Source organism: Gekko japonicus, unplaced genomic scaffold (genome assembly GCF_001447785.1).
Source record: "Gekko japonicus isolate JY-2015 unplaced genomic scaffold, Gekko_japonicus_V1.1 scaffold933, whole genome shotgun sequence".
NCBI classification, from domain to species: domain Eukaryota; kingdom Metazoa; phylum Chordata; class Lepidosauria; order Squamata; family Gekkonidae; genus Gekko; species Gekko japonicus.
This window is the reverse complement of record NW_015165264.1, coordinates 384,356-409,759: the sequence shown is the minus strand read 5'-3', so window position 1 is coordinate 409,759 and position 25,404 is coordinate 384,356.

Genomic DNA, 25,404 nt, shown 5'->3' with positions numbered 1-25,404 from the left:
GGCTAGATGTTGCAACAGAAAGATTAGAAGAGCACAGCAGATCTGATAGTTCTGAATAGATTACTGGCCAGGCCGCAGGAGAATTTAAAATCTGGAATACCCAGGTTCAAATCCCCACTCAGGCCATAGAAGCTTGCTGGGTGACCTTGGGCCTGTTACACTCTCTCAGCCTAACCTATCTCACAGGATTTCTGTGAGAATAAAATGGGGGAAGGAGAATGATGTAAGCTACTTTGGGCCCCCATTGAGGAGAAAAGTAGGGTATATATGAATTAAGTAAATTAATAATAAATATAACAAAAATAAGCTACTGGGGTCCCTACTGGGGAGAAGAGAACAGATGTTTATAATCAATATATACTAATTATATTCATACAAATATAAAAGCAGTAGCTTCCTTCATTCCTTTCCTTGTTGTGCTCTATAGGTGGGCTGCTTCCATAGGGATGGGGCCGGAGGCCTATCCTGGGATGCTCCTTTGTGAGTGACTGGCATTAAAGCTATGGGTGAGCAATTTGGCTACTGCATAAATTAGTTTGCTCTGGAGGCATCTTTCCTGAATTAAGACAAAAATGTATGAGCCGGAGGCTAAAAAACTGTTAGCTAGCTTGCACTTTGAGGAAACACTGGACAAAACCCAGGTGCCCTCAGGAGGTCCACCAGCAGGGCCAAAACTATAGGAGCCCTCCCACTCTTGCCCCCCAAGCACCAAGAATGCAGAGCATCACTGCGCCAGACATAAGAACATAAGAGAAGCCGTGTTGGATCAGGCCAGTGGCCCATCCAGTCCAACACTCTTGTGTCACACATCAGCCAGAAATACCAGGTGCCCTCAGGAGGTCCAGCAGTGGGGCCAGAACACCAGAAGCCCTCCCACTGCCCCCCCAAGCACCAAGAATACAGAGCATCACTTGCCCCACACTGAGAGTTCCTATCTATACCTTGTGGCTAATAGCCACTGGTGGACTAGCAGCAGCACAGAAGGCCTGCCCCTAGCATCAGCCTAGTATTGTAAGGTAAGCACAAATGGAACATTCGGCTGGCCCTTTTTCAGGCCCAGCGTTCTGGCGCGGAGCCAGAAAAAGGAGGGGAGGGCGGGGGGCTGTTTTTCAGGCCCGGCACTCCGGCGCGGAGCCTGAAAAAGGCGGGGAGGGCAGCTCAGGGCCAGAACTTTTTAAAGAGCCCCAAGGACAGCTGGGAGAGCCAGAATGATGTCTTGCGCGAGAGGTGGAATTTGCCCCTATGAGTCCAAGGCTACCACCCCGGGGCTTAGGGAGGCAGGAGAACGTCCCCCCCCCCCCCGTGGGCGTCCCAGCTGCCGCAGAGAACAGCCTTGGCCAGGTAGAGACGGGACGGGGGGAGAGATTTTTCCCAGGGTGCGCGGCAGGCAGAGACGGGGGACTTACCCTCCTGCTTTTTCTTTGTTCTGGAACAGAATGAGGCTGGAAGCAGAGGGTGGCTGGAAGAAGGGGGCGGGGCTTTGCCATGTGACCACCCCGCTCCCCGTGCCTCTCTCCCGGAGCGACATACTGGCACGCTCTGACCCGATCCGAGGCCTGCTTGTTGTGAACCCAAATCTTGGAGGTGATGTGCCAACTACAAGGGATGGATCCAAAATCTAATTTCATCACTTGTTACAATTTCCCTCACTTTTGCTTCAAGGATTTCACAATCTGCTAGGTGTCTTTCCCAGCTGATGGGGTAAATTAGTTGTTCAGCTAAATTTGTGAAACTAAAAGGTAGGAATTGCTGTTGCAGCATATTGAGAAACCTTGCACATTGGATGCACATATCATATCCATCCTGTTTTCATTACTATTACATGAGTCCCACAGAAAGGAACATTTTTTATACCTTTCATCTAAAACTTGGGAAACAAAGTCTGCCTTCGAATGCCTTTAGCAGATGAAAGCTGTGCAACGTGTCTATGAAGGAAAGTATGTATGTGTTCGATTTTCCTTTTTCGCTTTAGGAGCCAGGACTGAAAGCCAGAAACATGTATGTGCTTGCAGAACCAACACTATATGTACTAGTTTAAATTCCAGCTTCAGGGCCAGACTCTCAACATCTGTGCCACAGACATTTGTGAGGTATATCTGATTTCAGTAGACTTAGAAGGGTGTAATTCTGTTTTGATTGGACTGACATTTCCCAAAGTGTTTGCCACTTGATTGGTGGTAGTGCTGAAAAACCTGTCACAGTGGGTACTATAGGCCATTCCTGTTAATACTGCCATTTGCTTTTTTTTTTACCTTGGGCAACCTAAATTGAAGGCTGCATGTAAATAGATGAATGAGTTAGGTGTATGAGTATGAACCAATTCAAAAATTAGTTTTTTAAGGAAAAGCGAAGAAATTCTATGACAGAATTAATCTGCAGCATTTCCTCCTCTCTCCCTTCATATGTCTCTTAATATGAGACAGTAGCGCTGTAGGATATTGAATACGTATAGTTACATTTTTGTGATTAAATATATTACAAAGGCATGAAATAACAGCTGTGAAAGCAAAGAAGATCATTTATTTCTCTTGTAGGTTCCCTTAATTTATGAGGAGACATCAGATAATCTAAATAAACACATCAAATCAGAACTTGAGAAATTAATAGCTGTGTCTAGGTTCTGCCTCTCAGTTTGCTGATCAAGGATTAGCAATAATTTGTTGCCCAGTGTGGTATTTATTTCTCATATTTATATCTTGCCACACCACTTCAGAACTTGTTTAAGCCTACAGCAGTTTTGTGTGGAAGGTTAAGCTGCTAACCCAAGGCCACCCAGTGAGCTTCATGGCTGCATGTAGAGTTTAATCAGGGTTTCACAGTTCCAAGTCCAGCTCTTGCTATTGCACCATGTTGGTAGATGAATCCAAGGAATATGAAAATAGTCAAGTGATGGGGGAACAGCTGCATACCTCAACACAAAACTGTTACATTTTTTGTGAGCATCCCCATATAACAGGCTTGGGCATTTGCGGCTGTTAAGGATATGTGTACTCACACATACATGCTTGCCCCCTTTCTCAAGCCACAAACCATCTTTCTTTCTTTTTTTTCCATCCCCCTGGGGGGAGGTTTTTATTGATTTTTTTTTGCAGACTACAAAATTACAACAGAAAATATGGGAAAGGGAACCAAATCTAGGGAAGAAAGAAAAAAGACCCACAACTACATCAGCTTAACACCATGCTATTTTCAAAAAGCTACTAATAATACAATGAACTTAGTTGGTTATGCTAGGTTAATTATCGTTTAACCATCCCTTTAAGTGTTTAAAGAAATTCTCAGAGCATCCCCAAGTTATTTCAACATTTTTTCAGGCACAAATCAGAGTCCTTCAGCCCTTATTTATTCTTATATTTTCTAATCCTCAGTTTATATGAGCTTTTGGGGGCAGCCGCCCCCTTTTTCGAAGGGGAGTCCTCGTCCGAAGACCCCGAGCCCAATTCGCCATCAGATTTGCTTCCCCCCCCCCCTTTGCCCTTTGCTGGTTCCCCAAGCTGTGTCCGCAGAAATTCACGTGCTTTAAAAACAGAGTCAATCTTTTCTTTTTTATCATTGAGCTTGAAAATTACGCCTTTTGGTGTTAACCACCTATAACTGATGCCATTAATTCTTTATAGTTCTTTCTCTTCTGTCTTATGTCAAATGGAATGTCTTTTAAAATCCTGATATTATTGCCCCCAATTTTCAAGGGTGTTCCCGAAGTTGCTTTCAAAATAGCATCTCTCAATACTGTTTCAAGTATTGAAACAATCAAAGTACTTTACAGAACTAGACAAAGTAACAAGGAAGTTCATTTGGAACGCAAAAAAAGCAAGGATAAGCCTAAAGGCTCTGCAAGATAAAAAAGAAAGAGGAGGAACTGGGTTACCGAACTGGAAGTTATACTATCAAGCAGCCAGCATGGGATGGATAAAGGATTGGATTAATCTTCAAGATGAAAGATGTTTAAAATTAGAAGGATACAATCTACCCATGGGATGGCATGCGTACATCTGGTACGGTAAAGACATATCACATCAACATTTTAGAAACCATATTCTAAGAACAGCTCTATTAAACGTATGGCAAAGTATAAAGAAAAAAATTCTATACTAAAACTCCAAAATGGGTCTCACCTCTCGAGGCATTTATAATGCCAACACTGTTAACTAAAAACAATATGGAAACATATGATAGGCTGCTAGATTCTGCAAACAACTTAAAGTCAGAAACAGATCTACGAAAACAATGCAATTTAATTTAAAACTGGTGGGAGGGAGCGCAATTAAAATCGAGATTTCAAAAAGATTCAAAAATAGGATTTCATGGGGAGAAGACGGAGCTAGATAAGATCTGGCTGTCTTCCAATGACAAGATGATCCAGAAGGTATATAAAATCTTACTGGAAGAATACATGGGAGAAGGAATAGACAAGAAGAATATTGTTGCTTGGACTAGAGATTTAGGTCACGAAATTCAAGAAGAAAAATGGATAAAGCTGTGGAAGCTAACTAAGATTCTGAGGGCAACCAGCTTTAAAGAAAATGTGTTTAAAATGTACCATAGATGGTACTGGCCACCAGAAAGAATAGCTAAATGCTATGCCAATAGCTCTAACACATGCTGGAAATGTAAGACAAGTGTTGGAACATTCTATCACATGTGGTGGCGGTGTCCAAAAATGCAAAAATATTGGGCATATATACAAAAAATAATACAAGAAATATGTAAAATAAAGTTAGAACTGGTGCCAGAAATATTCTTGCTTAATATGCTTCCAGAAGGTATAAATTACAATGTTAAATATGTAATATTGTATATGATAACAGCAGCAAGGATTTTATGGGCAAGATTTTGGAAGCAAGATAATACCCCAAAACAAGAGGATGTGATAGAGAAGTTATTGGAAGTAATGGAAATAGACAAACTGAACTTAATGTTGCAAGGGAAAAATGAAGAACTTTTTGAAAAGCGATGGTCGGGAATGTATAATTGGTTAGAAAAGGAATAAATGACTCTAAGATGTATGTATAAAAGGAAACTAATGTTGTATAAAAAAACTAATAAATAAATTGTTTTTTAAAAAAGAAGCGCTTTCACCCCCCTGAACGCTGCCGCCTCCCTCAGGCCCCACGTCCATGGGGCCAACTTATCCAGGAGCCGGTGTAGGGGCTCTGCTACTGCAGCCTTGTGGGGCAAAAAGGCGTGGTAAAAGTTTATTAGTCCCAAGAATGCCTGAAGTTCCGCTTTGCACGTAGGGGCGGGAGCCTCCACGATGTCCTTTACTTTGTCCTTCGCTGGGTGCAGACCGGTAGCATCGACGCGAAACCCCAGGAAGTCCACCTCCGAAACCCCGAGGAGGCACTTCTCACGTTTCACTTTGAGCCCAGCTGAGTCAAAACGCTGCAGGACGGTGCGAAGACGAGAGGCAAATTTGTTGGGGGTTGCGGCAGCGATCAAGACGTCATTGAAGAACGGTGTCACTCCAATGGATCTCTTTTAACAAGGAGTCCATTAGTTGTTGGAAAATCCCCGGGGCGACGCTCACCCCGAATTGTAATCTCTTGACCTTGAATGCACCCCTGTGGGTGACTATAGTCTATGCGGTCGCGGTGGCCTCGTCTATTGGCAGCTGTTGGTAGGCTTGTGCCAGGTCAAGTTTCCCAAAAATCTTGGGCCCCGCCAGCGAGGCCAGCACGTGACTAACGACCGGGGTGGGGTATGAGTGGTCGTGCAGGGCCTTATTGATCGTGCACTTATAGTCCGCGCAGATGCAGACCTCGCCGTTGGACTTCAAAGCGGTCAGAAGAGGTCACCCCTCAAAAGCCCCCTGGCTGGGAGCCTTTTACCAAGGCTCCGGGGGGTCGCGACCCGTCGGACCCCCTCCCACATGCTGGTGTGCAGTTTACATCCCCAGGACGTCCAGGAGATGTGTCTGCCTGTGTGTCGCCATAAACTAGAAGCCCACAAACGATCTTTCTGAAGCGGGAGAGGAGCAAGTAGTCTCTGGAGATCTTGTTAGACAGAGGGATTTGATCCAGCTGGTCCCTGTATTTCCTGTATTATTTTCTGTACTTCCCCAGAAGGAGGTTGATTGGAACTGAAATTTCCACAGCCTTCCAGATTCAGTTAGAAGACTGAGGACAATACATTGTCCCAGTAATCCAGTAAGTTTAGAACATGCATTGAGATTATCTCATGTCTGGCTACCTATGCAATGAGCTGCAAACGCATTGAAATATTACTCATTTTAATTTAGTGCAAGTGTATTGCATGCTCAGATCAAGAGAAAATTGGCATTGTGAGCAAGGTATGTAAGATTTTTAACAGATCATCACACCATCAATACAGGAGACAGCAGAAACTGGAAAAGAGAAACTGTGTGGCTTCTTTTTATGATATAAATGTTCCAACGAGGCATGTAAATGTTAAATGTATAAATATTCTTTTGTGAATGACAGTTACAAGAGGCCCAGGATCTGTTGACAGAGTCATTGTAGGTACTGGTTGGTTTACTATGTTGTGTCTAGAAAACTACTAAGCTATTTACTCCCCGGAAGAAAGATTCATTGTGTGTGAGTGTGTGTGGAGGGGATGGGCCATGTGTTTGGTATAGGACAGGATCTTTCTCAAAGGTCAGGAAGACCTGGGGCATTTTTTTTCTTTTCATCATCCTCTTTGTGTGAAAGAGGAACAAAGGAGGATCAGACAATGTATGTGTACAGTTAAACCAACCAGAAGGATGCCCTTGTGGAATTACCTTGGCATATTAAGAAACTACCTTCTCCCACTATCATGACAGTACGAGAAGGCTAACTAGAAATTTTTTCACTTTGCCAGGAATAGATCAATTGTGCAGCCTTTTATTTTATTTTTATTTTATTTTATTTATTTTGGGATTTATATCCCGCCCTACCCATACGGCCCAGGGCGGCAAACAAGCGGCAATGCCGAAAATAGAACATAAAATACATTTAAAACTTCAATAAATACAACTAAAAATGGTGCTCTACAATTCATGTTAAAGATTCATTTAAAGTTCATTTTTAAAGTTCCAGATGGTCGATATCCCTCACTGGCGGCCGATGAGATAGACGCAGGAGCGCTAGAATGATGTTCCTCTTTTATAAGCTGAAGAAGCTTGAGTTCCATCCCTGGAACTTTATATTTGTCTTAATGCCATTAAGAATGGGAAACCAGGAATTAAGGCAGCGAAAACAACCCTGAAACAGGGAACGACACATCTTCCTAAGAAGCAATGCTCACCACTGGCCATCACAGTAGTGGACTTTCTCTCTTTAAATATACTTTGGAGGAAATTTGTTCAGACCTTATCAGTTAAGAATGCAGACGGTAGAGCAGAAGATTTGAGGAAGATTAAACACGAGATGGAGGATTTGAAGGTATTGGCTCAGTTCAGACATAATACAGAACCATTGGTTTATTTTAACTGTGCCTCATTTATTAAATGGAATATTGGACTTCATGTAGGTGTTTCTTCTACTTAGAGGTAAGGATCTTGATTGATGGATGACCCCTTTAAATGTCATTTGAAGGCAGAACAATTCTCCAGCTTCCTGTCTCTGTGGAGGAGGAGGAAGGGGAGGAAGAGGAGGAGAAGATTGGATTTATACCCCATCCTTCACTCGACGTCTCAGAGCGGCTTCCAAACCCCTTCCCCTCCCCACAACAGATACCTTGTGAGGTAGGTGGGGCTGAGAGAGCTCTTTCCATAACTGTCCTTGAGAGAACAACTCTGACAGAACTATGGCTTGCCCAAGGTCATCCGGCAGCTGCAAGTGGAGGAGTGGGGAATCAAACCTGATTTAGAGTCTGCACACTTAACCACTATACCAAACTGGCTCTCACTCGTCCTTAAGACTTCCAGAGCTGATTTAAGTAGACTAGGACAAACAGTGTTTTAACTCTCCTAGCAAAACAAGTAACTGGAAACTGAACATAAGCACCATGATAAATCCCCAAGGGTAGAGATGTTAGGCCCCAGGGGAAATATAGGAAATATAGAAAAATGTGATGCCTTTCCAGTTTCCCCCCAGATACTTTTCAGTTTTTCCAGCAGAGAAAGTTGGGGAGGGGGGAATTCCTATGAAATATATGCTCTTTTGGAATAATTACTCAAAATGTATAGAATATTTTAATGTAAATATTAAGAATTCCTGTGTATACTGTAGACATATTCACATATTTTTGAGGATACTTCCCTTGCTTAAACGTGACCAATTTTCTCCACAATTAATATGTTGTAATGATACACAATTGAAGACTTTAGTAGCTTCAATGTTACGAAGTTTAACTTGGTATCAAAGTGGACTGCTAGTCCTGTTGCGACTGTACAAAACAGTTACCATGAAGTAATATATTTTCGTTTGTTTACAAAAGCTGTTTTTATTTTCAACTTTTATTTTTACCTACCTTTCAGAGGGCAGAAATTTAGATGCATGTGCTAAGGTAACAGAGTGCAGCAGTCTGCAGTTCTGTTGTGTGTTGAATATCCTGTGCTTACAGTTTTATTTAAATTCCATAGATATGCGGAATAGTACAATTTTATATGCTCAGCAAGTTATAACTTATGTCTTCTTTCCTGATGAAAATAGAGTCTTCAGAACCAAAAGAGGTATTTGAAATTGTGTACATTCTTAATAAAAAATTTTTTAAAAAGAAATTGTGTACATTCTTGCCAGTGAAGTAGTTTTGTTTGCTTTGTGTGTGTGTGTGTGTGTGTGTGTGTGTGTGTGTGGAGGGGGAAGGGTGTTGCTTGTTAAACCTTCCATAGATCACCCTCTAATGCATAGGATTTGAATTTTGACAGTTTGAAAACATACATATTTGGCCATGTCATCATCTTTATTTTTCCTGAGGAATTTCTGCTCGTAATTAAAAAGATAATTTTCAGTTCCTTGTAGATGTTTAAAACAAAAATATCCTGTGGACTTGAATTCATTCTAACCTACTTGAAGAATAGAGTTTACTGATAGATAACCTGGTGCATGGCATCTTTAGAGATCTCATCCTGTGGGTCACAGATGTCACAGCACTAAATATGTGTTCTGAATTTCTTGTTTTCCATTTGGTAGGGAAATTCATTTTCCTCAATTTGTTTCTTTTTACATTATCAGAAATATGAAATATTGGCTAGTGTAGTAATTCCAAAAGGTGCCAAGATTCATATTGTACGTCTTAGTAAGTGATATGTGGGTGTTGGTAGGATTGATCATAATGGCAAAATTGTGTTTATAAATTATTAGAAACTAGTTCTTCATTAAGAATATGTGATATAGGTTAAAGTTTTATAATAAACCCTGCTTCTGAATTGGGAAGGTTAGGATAAAAACCTGTTTGATTTTTTTTAAAACAAAACCTTCCTTTTTATTCTTAATAAGGTGGTGATAAAATGATCATATCTTGCCTGTTCAGGACAGCTGATGTAATGGGTTATATACAAACACACGCACACACATATATATGTATGTATGTATAGTTCATGATAATACAAAGTACTAAAACACAACCAAACTATGAAACAGTATCTTTATTCACACCAGTAGCTTCCCCCCATCAAACTTCTGAGCCTGCCAAACCTGGCCCTGGAAGCCCCTCAGGAACGTCCATTTTAAAGCTAACAGTAAGGAGAGACATCTTTAGTTTGGGATGTTAGTAAGCATAGAGAGCAATTGTTTTTGAAACCATTGATGGGGGCTATGTCTTTGGCTTTGATTTGGGACTGAGTGACAAACCTGTATTGGAGAAGAACTCCTGCTATGGTACTGTCTTCACAATTCAATTGGATGTGGGGCTGTGTTTCTATCATTTGAAATTATTCCATCTATATCTGAAGGAGAGATTGAAGATGAAGAAGGTAATCAGCTCTGCTACAGTTGATTCCATGAAAAAATACCTGTATCTGAGACTGCATATCAAATTGTTGGCTGGCAACTTGTCTTGGGAGGATTTAAAACTCAAGAACTGAACCAAATGTGACTAAACTGTATTTTGAATTCTAGGCAAGTCACGCTGACATAATGACGGATATTTCATTCCAAGGGACACAGTTATTTGACAAAGCTTGCCAAGAGTCTTTATTTTTTCACATTATGTCTCTTCAATTGAGCCACCCTAATACAAAGGTGGGAAAAGTTACACTTTCTGCATGGACAACTGTGTCTTACTGGGTACAGTTAGTTTTCCCTTTTGCTCATGTACAGTTAGATTTACTCTAGCTTATTAGAGGTTGCAGATGTGATTGGTATATATGGTTACTCTTACTCGTAGTTCCTTTATTCAGATGAATAAAGATAATCCTAGCAGCTGGGAGGCATAGACAGAGCCTGTTAGATTTTACATGTTTGTCATGTGCAGCCTTGCAATTAAAATCACTTCTGGCTTCAAAGAGGTAGGCAAACCTGTTTCTCCAGTTTACTGGAGAATGGAATCAGTGAGATGAGGTGACACTTGTCCTGTGAGTATCTGGGGATGAGGTTGAGATGATGCCAGAAAAGGGCTTGTAGGATCTTGTCTTCCCAGTCCTGTTGAATATCTCAAGAAGAATGCCCCATTTTTAAAAATGAATTAAAGCTCATTTCCGATACTCCTGTTGGAATTGTGGCTTAGGATGTGAGTGCAGCTGCTTCAGCCACTATGAAAGGGAGAAGGCCCTGGGGCTCCTGGAACTTAATGCTTTCCATGGAATTAAAAGCAGCCCTGCTTCATTTTTTCACTATCAAGGGTTGATTTTTTTTTTAAAAAAAACCCTATCTTGTGCCGATCAGTTCATAAAACACAATTGGCAAGCTTTTTTGTTTTGTTTACTCCTTTCTTCATACCACGATGTGTTTCCTAGCATCTCTCTCTGTAGCTCGAGGGAATATTGCACAGACTATCCTCTTAGCTCTCGGGCTCTTGTGGTTTGCTTAGTGCCTTAACCCAGTGAGTTGTATATTCACAAATACATACTGATATTGAACTAAAGAGCTTTTATAAGGTGACTAATGCTGTTGACTGGTGTAGGCTAGGCTGGCAGACAGCAGTGTGCTCCAGGATCTTTTTATGAGGGACCAAGGCTTGGAAAGTATTTGGAGAGAAGGTTTAGCTTCTCTGACCTTGGAAAGTGAGGTTTTCATTCACTAAAAGAAGCTTTCTTTTCAAGTAATCGCACTCCCGTGCATTAGGAGACGGATTGTGTTTACTGCTGACCCCACCCTGCCTTGCCTGTTGCAAGAATCTGAAGCAGTGATTGTGTTTTTAGAAGCAGAATGACAGAGAGAAATTCCCTCGAGGCAAACGCAGAGTGTGAGCTCTACACGCCAGTACAGACACACCAGGTTGGGAACTCCCAGAGAGGGATAGAATGAGAAGGCAAGGAAAGTGTAAGCAGAAGAACCAAGCAGAGCAGGAGGTGGAGGAGGGAGAAAGCGCTGCTTCTTAAACAACAACAAAATCCCCCCCCCCCTCAACTTTGATCCTTAAACTGAACAATTTGGATTTTTCGCCCTTCCCCAAAACTCTGGTGTCCACGTTTTATTGAAATCCCTTTTGCATTCTGGGATCAACTCGACTTCTGGGTAGGAATTGCCCAGACTGACATGATGTACCTCTGGGTGAGTAGAGCTCTGTGTGAGAGCTTACACGCTTTGCACATATAAGGAGTGGAAAGCTGAAGATCCTCTGCTAGTATGTACAGCCTCCCTTTTTGGACTGCAGTCTTTTCAGACTTCCCTCAAGCTAGATATTAGCTTTCCCCTCTTAAAGTACTTTTTAATTGAGATAGGTAACTGAGTTTTATAGAACTGCATTTTACATTTGAATACTTTTGATCTTGTGCATTTCTGGGGAAGAGCCAGAGTGAAAGAGAACTTTGTTTTGGAACTGTCATTTCCTGACACCTGTAGGTAAGAGAAACAATTTTCTTGTCCTCATAGGTGTCAGGCAATAATACAGATTCTTCTGAGATGGGGTTTTAGTGTGACTGAAGGATGCTGCTGGTAATGAAAGGGGGACTTGGCAACTCAAGTTATATGTTGATTGAATAGCAGCCAAGGAGGAAATATTCAGAGGTAATTTATAATCGTGGTATATGTGGCCAGAAATGGTGCAGGGACACCTTGCCTGCGGTGCTAATATTACCAGAGTCAGGACATAAAGTGTTGTGTAAACTTTCTTCTTCCTTGTTTACAAAGGCCAGGTTGTTTGAGCTGTTTTGCTACAGTAGGCGAGTAATGTATAAATAAATACTCTGATAGGCACTGTTCCCACTCTCCTAGTTAATATCTAATTTATGAGGCTTGATACTCCCAATTTATTTTTTGTGGAGCAATCCAGATTTTGTTCCATTGAAATTATGTTTAAATTCAGATTATGCCATTGCAGAATACATGATGCAAAATTAATATTTCCTCCTTTCCAGCAGTTTAAACCTGGCTTACTTGATTATAAGAAGAAATAATTAAGAGAAACCTGTATATTTTGCTGATATCAAAGTAAACTAATCATGGTGACTGTATAATTCTGATGTCAGTATTTGAGTTCTGTTGGATTTTGGTTACAAGGGTCACAAAGGAGAATTTATGGAAGGGACTGGAGGCCTGGAACTAGGGGAACATATTGTAGTCAGCAAGGCAGTAAAACTCTTGTCCACTGAAGGTTTTTTGCTGGCCCTTGCTACAGTTGCCAACATTTTTTTTTAACCAGCTACTTCTTTTGATCTGGAGACTTGAGCAGGTGATAATGCTTCTCTCCATACTGTGAAAAGTTTCTCTTGCTGATTTCTGCAGATTGAGCTGCTAAAGCTAAAGATCGGGTATGGGGCAATGCTTTCCCCCTGTTTATCCCCACTGGGGACCCAAAGCTGCTTACATCATTCTCCTCTGAGAGTGTGGGACCAGGCCAAGGGCACCTGGCGAGCTTCCATGGCGGATTGGGGTCTCCCAGATCTTAGCCCAGTGCTCTGACCACTACACCATGCAGATTCTGTTCTGATTTGTTTGCAACCCTACTGCCTGTAGGTTTTCTGGCAGGACTCTGTAACTACAAGGGTGCAGGTAGTTGCTTTTGTAAAAATAACGTTGCGATTCTCCAGATTCTGCATTGAATTATGTGAAATTCAATATTCACAGAAGTGCAGACAGCTACCAGCCCTGGACTTAATGGTGTTTGGTTGCCATTTTGTTCAGTGAGGAATATATGTAGTGATAGTCACAAACACAAATGTTTTCCACAGGTGATTAGACAGATCCATGGAGGAAATCCATCCATGAAGAGTAAAGGGAACTGCCACATCCAGAGTCAGTAGAGTTTCAAAACCAGTGCTAGGAGGCAACATCAAGGGAGGGCCTTGGCGTCTACAGTCTGTTTGGTCCTCCAGGGCAACTAGTTTAGCTGCTGCATGAGACAGGTTGCTGGACTAGGTGGACCACTGGTATAAGTCAGCAAAATACCTCTTATGTTCTTCAAAAAGATGAAATAGTCCCATTTTCTGAAGAGAAAGTGCTGTATTAAAATATATTTTACAAATGAATGTAGAGTTTTGCTTTTCTTATTCTTTCCCATTGTTCTATTTTTTAAGGCGTCTTGGGAGAGAGGACTACCTCTTACACTTGCTCTGAAAAGTGCCATGTACTTTGATGGCACAATCTTACAAAATTATGAATTAGGCTAGTGGTCCCTTTGTCTCAACATTGTGCTCTTGATTTTGGCCTCCATAATATCGCATGTGAGTGACACTAATTCTCATTTCTTAGTCTGCATCATCTGATTTTCATATGAAGTTTATCTTTGAACATGATGGTTGATCTGCCTGCTTTTGCGGCTAGTACGAACCTGCATGGCAACTCCGATCCTCCCAGTAGTCTGTTATTTCTGTTCACTCCTACAGTTGTGATCAGCGACTGCCTGTTTGCTGGAGTTTATGGTAGTGGCCCCAGTCCCATGGAACACTGCCAGAAAATGGCAGAAGGAAGGCTTTTCCTCTTATGTTATTTAGGAAACTGTGTAACATTGAATTATTGATGAGGGCAGTTGAAGGTAGTTAAGGTCAGCAATTGCTGTAAAACTATATAGTTCTGGCATTTTTTTATTGTTGTGTAAGGGGCTGCAGTGGCTCAAGTGGTTAAGATGCTGAACTGCAGACTGGCAAGTCAGTAGTTCAGCAATTCGAGACCAGAGTGCCGCATGACGGAGTGAGCTCCCGTCTCTGTTCCCAGCTCCTGCCAACCTAGCAGTTTGAAAGCAAGAAATTGCAAGTAGATAAATAGCTACCACTTTGGTGGGAAGGTAACAGTGTTCCGTGCGCCTCGGTGTCTAGTCATGCCAGACGCATGACCATGGAAATGTCTTTGGACAGTGCTGGCTCTTCGGCTTGGAAACGGAGATGAGCACCGCATCCCTAGAGTCGGATTTGACTGGCTTTCGAGCAAGGGAAACCTTTACCTTACCTTTACTAAGATGTGGTTGGTCGTGATTGTGCTGGTATAGTGTATTTTGTACTCTTTTTGTTAGCTGATTTGAGCCCCTGTGGGGTGGGGGTGGTTGTGGTTGTGCTGGAATGCTAGAGTAAAAGTGTTTTAATGAATAAATATAAACAAAATAATAAAAAGTCTAAGGAGCTCCATAGGTTCATGCAAGAATGTTGTATTTGCCCAGTGAAATGGTTGACTCTTTTCTTTGAAAAATAAATTTTTGTAGAAAATTGAAAACTGTTTTTGAAAAGCAGTTTGCCATGTGGCGTGCTTGAGAACAGGTTTGAAACCTGCCTGGTGTCACAGAAATCACTTTATGATCTATTTAGATCAGTCTTTTATGTACTTATCTAGTCTTACGGAGCTTATGTACTTACAGGGCAAGAGCTGTCCTGCTCGGTTCTCTTTGAATCACCATTTTTGCAGCATTGTGTCTTTGCAAACTTTGTTGTCCATAAGCTCTGTAAGTCCCTAGGCTCTTCTTTTCCTAGTCAGGGTGTTCTTTATTTATACTTCCAATTTTTCTCTAGTGAGGCAAAATTAAAGTAGTGAAAAACATTATCATCTCACCCACATGCAGAGACACTGAACCAGTGTTCCCTCTAAGCTGAGTTAGTGCGAGCCAGCTCAATGTTTTTTAGCCTCCGGCTCACACATTTTTGTCTTAGCTCAGGAAGGATGGCTTCAGAGCAAAGTAATTTATGCAGTAGCCAAATCGTTTGCTCACAACTTTCATGCCAGTAGCTCACAAAGCAGAATTTTTGCTCACAAGACTTTACGGCTTAGAGGGAATATTGCACTGGACCTCTTAAGAATGCCTTGGTTGTGGTAGCAAACACCCCTGTGCTGGTGAACACAATCAGTGTCATGTATGTCTAGAAAAAGAACATTTGTCAGTTTGTGCCCTCACTGTTAAAAGTTTAAAAAGCTGACACATAAGAACTGTTCCTTCTACTTGTGCAAGCTTCTGTTATCCATTGACTAAAGCGCTTGCAGCTGCTCCCTAATCCACCAACAATTATGGTGCACCCCAAAAAATTGGGATTGCAAGGACGAATCTCAACATTTGTCTTTGGTACCAGCTGGAAAAGGACAGGGGAGAAATCATGCAGGTGACCTACATATTTCTCTTACACCAGCATTTGTTTCTCTCTTCATTTGTGGCAGCCATAACACCATCTGAACAGAGTGCTATGCCATTGCCTGTTCCGTACAATACTGGCTGCTCCTATGCTTATTCCTTAGGATATTTCTTTGGCTACCAGCTCTCTCACTGCCAGTCAACATGAACTGATACTTTGACAGGTTGCAGTTCCTCCTCATTGTCCAAGGGACAAAGGCTGTAGTACAGAGTGGTTGTTCTGATGTTAAAAGTTTCGCCTTCCTTTTCCAGAAAGAAGACTAGACATCACATCCTTTATGCCTCAGAACTGTTCTTCGTCTGCTCAGCCTAAACATTTGCACTATATTCACAACTCTGGCTGAGGGTCACCAACTCTCCCTGTCACTGAGATCATCAATTAGCTAATCAACCTGTATGAGAGGGTCATCATAACCATTATTCTGGTTGGGATCACATGGGAGGATCGGAGGCTGTCTTCCTTGTCAAGAGCTATAGGCCCTTTCAGTTCTTGCTGACACCCTCTAGAAATTACTGGGGTGGCCAGAATCATAGAATCACAGTGTTGGAAGGGACCATACAAGCCATCTAGTCCAACCCCCTACTCATTGCAGGATCAGCCTAGAGCATCCCTGGCAAGTGTTTGTCCAGCTGCTGCTTAAAGACTGCCAGTGAGGGGTCGAGATGTAAAATTTCCGGAAATTTTGAAGCTCGGAAAAACCCCCGTTTTTTTCCCGGGAAAAAACTGATATTTTCGGAAAAATTGAAAAAAATGCTACATTAGCATTTCTTTTGTCTTTTCTAGATTGAAAGTCATTCTGTTACTTTAGGAACATAAAATATGACTATGGACATTTTTACTTGGCATGAAATTATCACAACTAGCATATTAAAAATATAGTGTATCTAAACAATTACTACAAACAGAATACCCATCCACGTGCAAAAACAAAACTGAAACTTTTTTATTTTCTTCTGACAATAGCACCTCCTAAAGGAAGAAATGCATCTTGTTCTTGCATTGGAGAGTTCAGTTTGTAACCTAGGACTTGCTTGTCCTCAGTGCACAGAAATTAGATCAATCTGATTTGGAAAATATTTGAACACCTTGTTTTAAAATATTTTATTCATCATGTTAAAATAAAACGTTCCATAATCAATTTTTTTCCTTTCCTTTTCTTTTTTCAATTTTTCCAATTTTTCGGAAAAAAACAAAAAAGCTTCAGGAAAAAAACCGTTTCCCCCCCGAATTTTTCCGTTTTTTCCCCGGGCCTTCACATCTCTAGTGAGGGGAAGCTCACCACCTCCCTAGGTAGCTGATTCCACGGTTGCACAACTCTTACTGTGAAAAGGTTTTTCCTAATATCCGTAATATCTCTGCAACCATGATTGAAACGGATATTCTTATAGGGTGGTGGTTGATTTATCCATGCTGTGAGAGGTGCATGTTTCAGCAGGGAAGGCGGGGTATAAATCAAATGAATGAATGTTGTATGAGCTACTTCTTTCAGTTTCTTACCAATATTCGTTCTTACAGCTGCCCTATCTTGGCCTTTTTCAGACTATGTGAATAAGGCCTGTTGTGTGAGATCCCCCATGGAGTGTATTGCAGTACTGCTTTTAAAGAGGCCCAGGAAAGTGACGTGGCAGAGAAAGACTTAACTCTTCCCGCTCCAGGGCTGGGGTGCAAGGACAGAAGAGACAAGTGTAGAAGAGATATGTAGGTGGGACAGGAGGCTGGTGATGAGCGGGTGGGACATTACCTCTGCCTCCTGCTAATGATAAAGTTTTAAAACTTTATTCCTATGGCTTTACTTGGATTTGCTTCCATCAACACCTAGTTCAAAGGACATGAGCAGGGTACTAAAGGATCGCTGCAATTTTCTGTGCTCACAGCTTGTCACTAACTCTGGTTTATAGAAGCCTCTCATGGTAAAGAAAGGTAGAAATCTTGTTTTGACCAGCAAAGAGAACTAGACATTAAACATTATGGAGAAAAGATGCTATTCTGTGGCAGCTCTTTTCATTTGGCAGACTGTGGTTCTAAAGCCATAGTGGGGTCTATTGCATTGTGTTGTCATGGTCGGCTTTGGTCAGCTGCCTTACTTACAGAAAGCAGCAGTTGCATAGATTTGCTGGTAAAGGTTTTTTAAGGACCTGTATCAGTGAACTTCTTACAAGGTAATTTGTGGACCTTTGGGTTCTTATTATAAATCATTTAGGCTGTGTGAGGAAGTTTCGTACTTTCCTACCTCCAGGAATTTATCATACCATGCAGCCTGCTCTTCCTACTGTAAGAAATGTCCAAGTATCAGCAGAATAAGATGGTACATTGCAACTTCTTTGTGAGTTCTGATTCATGCTATTTTTATTGTATTGAAAAAGGATGGGTGTCTTCATCCTATCCTATTGGGGACACATCACTAGCTACATAGATTTTGAAATTCAACACAGTATCCTTAGGCAGTTTCCCTCTAGGCATGGGGGTTTGCATCTGTCAATCTAAAGGACCCTAATTTTCATGCACATGTATGACTGCAGCATTACAAATAGTTCTGTTTTGCTACACGGACTGTCTGTCTCCAGAAGAGAATTCTACCACTGGGCTATTTTTAAGTGCTCCAAAAATGTTCGCAATCTGAATGACCATTGTGTCTGGTTGTCTCCATTGTCTAAGCATGGCTGTCTTCCCATATGAAGATGACTGACTCATGGTTGGAGATACGCAACTGTGCCTTCTCGACAATCTGTATTTGGATGTTTACATCAACATAGTCAATTCATGTCTGCATCTTCAAAGAACTCAATTCATTGGAGTGGCTGTCAGCTGTAGGCTGAAACCTTCTTGCCTTGTGACTTCTGGTATCCTTAGGATTGAGTGTTTCGCTTCATTTCAGACTAGAGAGTGCATCAGGTTTAGCAGATTCTTGACCTCAGCTGCCACTGTTTTTCTTTCCTATTATTCTAGATAAGAAACGTTTCCTAATGTTTAAACTAGATCCCTAACTATTTTAGTGGAAGATGTTGAGTTTTGAATATTGTGAATATTCATACAATGGATTTTTGTTACTCTTATTCAAGAATTGTCAAGTTACAAAAGCAGAAATGTGCAGCTTGCTTTCAGCATAAAGTACACATTCAAACTGCAGTAAGTCTGGTGTATCTGAAGATACCTGGAGTCAGTCATGTTCAGTGTTACCTGAACAATGCAGTTCTTTATTCATTTTGCACTGCTATGTACACCAACATCCTGGACTCTTGAATCTGTGTGTTGCTGTGGCTTATGATGGAGCGGGGGGACGCCAAGAGTCTTTTGGTAGGAGGAGGAACAGTACTTGGTGCCAAAGAGGGTCTTGTTCTGCTTCCATTCTTTAGTGTGCTAGTACATCCTCGATCCTTTAGCATGCCAGTATGTCTACTCACACTTAATTGAGAAAAAGTCTAAAACGGGACAACAACTGAGAGCTTTTTTCTGAAGAATACTATAGTATTCTACCATGATTGAAGAATACTATAGTATTCTTCAGAAAAAAGCTCTCAGCTGTTGTCCAATTTTCATATTACTGTCAACATTTTCAACTATTGGTAGTGGATTTCTGCTTTGGTACTTTAGCTTCCACCACCATTTAACTACATTTCTTACTCCCTTATTAGTTTTTTCCCCATATTTATGTACTGCCTTTAAAAACAACAACCGAACATGGCAAATACACAAGTACTACAAAATAAAGTTAATCTCAGTAGGCCAACTGAAGATTGCTGTGGCAACTATGAAAGCCAAACATTGCTGCCCAGTGAGTTAAAATTATTGTATGGACCTCTTATTAAGCAGTTTTACAACATGAAAAACTACCATTGGGCAAACAATACATAGCAAAATGTGCTTCCCTGTATTCAGGGGAGGACTGTAGCTCAGCTCAGCACAGTACATTAATCAAGAACACTATAGCCCAGGGTCCATAACTGCATTCTGCTATTGAATTGAGCCATCTTCAAAGTTATAATTTGAACTAATCTTTATCTTTTTGGTGTCAGAAATACATGAGGATACAGGAGGCCTTTTTAAAAATTATGAAAGGATACAACTGTTTTCACGATTTTGAAAATGATTTTATATGTCTTAGTATCTTTTGGACAGCAGAGAGTTGGAGATGAGTGAGACAGAGCCAGAGTGTTGGCAAGGTTTGGGGAAGACACAGGTTCAAATCTGTATTCAGCCAGGCAGTTCCTTGGGTGAGATTAAGCCAGTCACTTATCTCTCAGTCTTCCTTGCTTCACAGGATTGTCATGAGAATCAGGAAGAGAAGTGAAGAACCATGTATGCTACTGTGAGCTTCCTGGAGGAAGAGTGGGGTGTAAAAATGGTAGGGAGTATGAACTCTCACATGATGCAGCTTGAGTGAAAGAGACAGCTGTAAATAAAGCACTAAGAACCGCTGAGCAGTGGAAACGATACAGTTATTTAACCAGTGAAAATGTGGTTCTGCTTCTTGTTTAAGTTTTGCTACTGAACTTTACTCCTGCTGATATATAATGAATGGGACAGTGTAATGGTTCTGAGGAGCAGTTCAGCAGCTGGAATCTAGCTGTTTGGATTTTCTTCAATCATGCAGCGGTTCTGGATGTTGGAATGTAAAAGAGCTTTCAGAATTCATGTTCACTTCGCAGCTGCTTTGTTGCAAATGTGGTGTGGTGGTTAGAGAGTTTTGGTTTAGGACCAGGAAGACCCAGGTTCAAATCCCCATTGTGCTACGCAGCTTACTGAGTGGGCCAGTTGCTATCTTCTCGGTCTTACCTGCCTCACATGGTTCTAGTGAAGACAGATTTTTTTTGGGGGGGGGGCTTTGTGTACCACCCAGAGTAAAAGAAAATCTAAAGTGTGACAATGTTGTACCATTAGGATTGTTTGTCCATTGATTAATTTTGCAGTCTCAAAGAGCCATGGCTAACACTTCAAGATTTCCATGTATAAACATTAGAAAATGCATAGTTGTTGAATTCTTTATCTCAGGATGACTGCTCGAAACATTCTGGGATGCCAGTTCTTTATCTCTAGATGACTGCTTGAAACATTCTGGGATGCCACCTCTGTGGAGAAGTGTTTGGCAAGCTACCATCATGTTAAATAAGTGACATTATTGAAATATCACTGCTTTTCCTTGAGGGAAACATGATGCCTGAAAATGGATAATGGCACAAAAAAGAGAATGGGCAAATGACCAAGAAAGGTTGAAACAGGATATTGTGCTACCAATGGTTCATTGAAAAAGCACTGAACTGTCCCTGGTATCAAAGGTGTCATTGCAAATCACAGAAATTCCATCTCTTCAGAGCCCTGTTCAAGACAGCTTACAATTAAAATTAGGTAACAGTATAGAAGCAAGCCACTGGAAATAAATAGCATAAAATCTATCCATAAAGCAGACACAGACCATTGAAAAAGCTGGTAAGTTAAAACTGCTAATTATAAAAGCCTAGGTAAAAAGATATGATTGGTTTGGTGCCTAAAAGAAAGTAAGGTACCGGATGAGCCTCAAGGTTGAGGGCATTCCAGAGGCAAGATGCCACCACAGAAAATACCCTGTCTCTAGTTCCCAGTGGCCTCACCTCTGAAGGCAGGGCCACAGAGAGCAGGGCTTGAGAGGCAGTTCTTAACTAGCAGGCTGGGGATTATGGGAGCAGATGGTCCTTCAGGTACCCTGGCCTCTCAACTTGTTCAGGGCATTAGAGGAACGAACAAATTGTGCCTGGCAAGGGATGGGTAACCAGTGCAGATCTTCTGGTATGGGGTGATTTTACTAACGAATAAATACATGTATTTTTCCATATTCACTGTGTGCTTACATTTCTAAATAGATAATTAAAACAAAAATTCATGTAGTTTTCTTACCACTGTCAGATACAATTTAAAAAGTCTTAATCTACCATATCTACTTAATCTACTTCCTTATTGCCTAGGTTAGATAACCAGTTTTATGCCCCTAAGTGCAGGGAAAGGGGGAGAGGGGTAGCAGTATCAGTCCTATATCTTGTGGAAATGGACTCCGTTTTTTAAATTTATAGGTCAATGATGTCTGTTTAACTTCTCAACTGTTTCTCTCACCTGAAAGTGTATGGTTGGGTGTTCCTAAAGGAATTTTCTGTATATCAGCTAAAATGACTACTTTCTCTAGTACTCTGTGAAAATGCAACCTTAACTTCAACCTTCTGACTCGGACTTTAAGCAAGGATGGTGTCAACGTATCCTGAAAATGTCTGGTTTGCTCTACTCTAACCTTTTCATTTACAATATCTTGTACAAGAGGCAAGCTCAATTTCCAGCTGCTTTGGACTGAGTAGGATATTTTCTGTCTCACTCCCCTCAGTCTCTGAGCTCATCAGCACTACCACCCTGGGGACTGGAAAGTCAAGTCTGCTGCCAAACCTGGATCTTAGCAACATGCTCTTACACATGACACTTTTTCGTTTGCCCTTCTGCAGAAGGTGCCGTTAGTAAAATGAATAATGATTACAGGGAGAGTTTTACAGAGTACAGCATGTAGACATCTGTGCCTTTGAACTTTGCACAGACTTTGCTTAGGGGACTGTCTAAGCTCTGAAAGCATAGGATGGATGTTGGAAGTGAGGCAGTACCTTAGTTGATCAGGCAGCGATGCAGGCTCCCTGAATTGTCATTATCCACTGAAATGGTCATCAGAAGTGTTTGTTTGAAAGAGATGTTTTAATTGGCCTTTCAGAACAAGATTGGACACTCTGATAGTATGCGTAGAATAATTTTAAAAAGAGCTGTGTCTTTGTGCTGAGAGAAGGAATTAGCAATTGTATGTGACTAATGATGAGATGAGAGAGGCTGCATCATAGGTAATGTGGATTTTATTTCATTTATTCTATTTATTTATTTATTAGATTTCTATTCCGCCCTTTCCTAAATTATGAAAGGTGGGATGTTTTAAACACCTAGTCCTGTTTTCCCCCGGCAGCAGCCATTCCCATGAGATCGTGTTTGGTAGATTTGTTCAATTGGTACCTGTTTCCTCACTTCCATTTCTAAACAAGCTAGAAGGCCCTCCGCTACTGGTCACTTTGATCTTGGATTTTGCAAAGAAATAGGCTGGAGCTTTGCTGCCATAGCCACCACTTCTCTTTTATGATCAGCCTGCATCCTGGACTTTTATAGTTTTTACAGTCCTATTTGTATACAACTGGAATACTGTTAAGTACTGCCCCTGTAAATATTGTTCTTGTCCCCAATATTTCTTCCTTTTCCTGGTCAATAAACACACCTTGTAGGGTGTTTCCTCCCTCTAAAATCACAGTACCTTGCTCACCTTCCCTTTTTTCCCTGTTCTGACTTAGCTTCCCTCTGCTCCAAGCATTGTATGCTTCCATATTTCCTTTCACCATCCAGACTCCCTAATTGGAACAGATTTTCACTCGTCTCCCTAGACCAAGAGTTTGCCAACCTTCTTGTCAAGAAGCTTGACATTTCTGCTGGTGAAGATGTTATGAACTGTAGACTTCTTGTGCAGGTTATCCTATTGAAGAAGGAGGAAGAGGAGGAGGAGATTGGATTTATACCCCCCTTTCACTCAGAGTCTCTGAGTGGCTTACAAACTCCTTTCCCTTTCCTTTCCCACAGCAGACACCCTGTGAGATAGGTAGGGCTGAGAGACCTCTGAGAGAAGTGTTCTCTCAAGAACAACTCTGACAGAACTATGGCTTGCCCAAGGTCATCCAGGAGCTGCAATTGGAGGAGTGGGGAATCAAACCTGCTTCTCCCAGATTAGAGTCTGCGCACTTAACCACTACACCAAACTGGGTCTTTTAAAAGATTAAAACCTCTTCTTTAGGTATTGTGTAGCATTTCCATATCCAGAGTTGCCCTGCGTGTAGATGTGTGGCATGATAGTTTCTTGGACACAGACTGTTTGTGCCCATGTGTCTTCTGCTCTTAAATAAATGACATTTTTATTTGCATATCAATAAAAGAAAAATATATTTGTGAGATTAATACAGATGCTTATTCTTGTGCCCTACTGTGTCAACATAAAAGAAAGCTGACCAATTTTTGCTAGGCTTGTTAATATCAGTTTTAATGTAAACATAAAGACAAAACACTTAACTCTATGAGAATTTGTTGGAAAATATTTTGAGAAGATATTCTGATTTTTACTTATTGTTTCTAGGAAGTCTGTAGATCAGTGGTGGCTTTCGATAGCCAGTATTTTGCATGTCCCATTATAGCTGTGAATGCCTCCCCCTCCCTTTATTATGAAGAAATCCTATCAAATTTGCCATAAGACAAAGTATGGCTTGCTAAGACTGGCTTTCTTAAAATCCACTCTCTGTTTAGACGTTTAGGTATCCTGTTATATGCCAAGTCACACTTCAGTTTCTCTCCGTGAATTTGTTTTATAGTCTTTTCTACTGGAGCATAAATATAGCTGGTTACGTTATGTCACAAATCCCATCTTATTGCAGTAAAACTCCTTTGCTCTTTAACTGCAGCAGTGGTAGTACAGATACTATGGATTCAGATACAGAAACAAAGCTGCTCTTGATTTAATCCCATTACGTGATGTTGATCCTCTGGACCACTACACTCTTAGTAGGAATCTGGCTCTAATCCTGTAAAGATCAATCTTGCCCGCTACTCTCTCTATCCTGATTTTAAATCCCCCTTTAATCTTGTTAATTGCACCAAGCTGTTTTCTCGTTTGTCAGCCTAACTGTACTGTTCCTTCATGCTGTTGTCTCTGACCTGCTTTTTCTTTTGCGCTTGCAGATATAGGGAATTGGGGTTTTACTGAGGTTACTTTTTAGTACAGTAGCACCCTAGTGATTAACTCATGGCTTCCTGTTTATTTCCAGTACTTGTTCTATTTATGTACTAGAAGAATTCACACATTCAAGAATCCACTCATTCAGTATATTGAAAAGATGGTTGTATTACCTGGATTGTTTGTGTGCTAGGTGCAATGTGTGTGCAATGTGTGTGCAATGATTCTATAATTTTGGTGCTGCTGCAGAAAACAGTATCTGGAAAGAAGGCACATCTGGAGGTAAAATAAGTTCAAGGAGAGATAACCACTAAGTTGTTTAGTAGAACGGAGTTCCTATATAGATATTGCTAGAGTATTCAAATACCCAGGATATGTCCTATTCCAGAAGTCTCAGAGAATTCCAGTTCTTAAACTGACATCTTTCTCTGGTCCATTTAGCAACTTGAGGGAACCTGGAGAAGAATAAGAGAATGATGTGCATTTTCAATCTTCTTCTGGTCTGTAAGGCCATGAATGTTTTTGCTACCTTTAATGTATTAATGCATAGGGTTAGTTTTTCACTGTGACAGATGGCTTCTGGATCAAGAAATTAAAGAAATAAGATGGGATTTAACATATTCATTTTAGTATATTCCATAAGCTACTTTCTTATAAACTGTCATCTCCCTTATAAATAAAAGCCGAATGGTGGTGGCACTTCTCTAGAACATTCCACACGCTCCAAAATCAGTTCGCTCTCTGATCTGTCATTCAGAAGGTCTCCCTATCCACTGGCTGCTTTGCCTGAGTCCTGCCTCCAACATTCTAAACAGTTTGCTCTTCCTGTCCCCTTCACAGCCAGTCAGAACACAGAGGTTATTTGCATATGCAGCCTCATTGGCCTTTGCCTCGGAACACAGAGGTCATTTGCATATGCGACTTGATTGGCTTTTGCCTCTAACATTCTAACCAGTTTTGCTGTTCTGAGGTAAAATGTGCCCAATCTCCAGGTGAGGGCTGGAGATCACTCAGAATTACAACTGCTTTCCAGATGGCAGAGATCAGTTCCCCT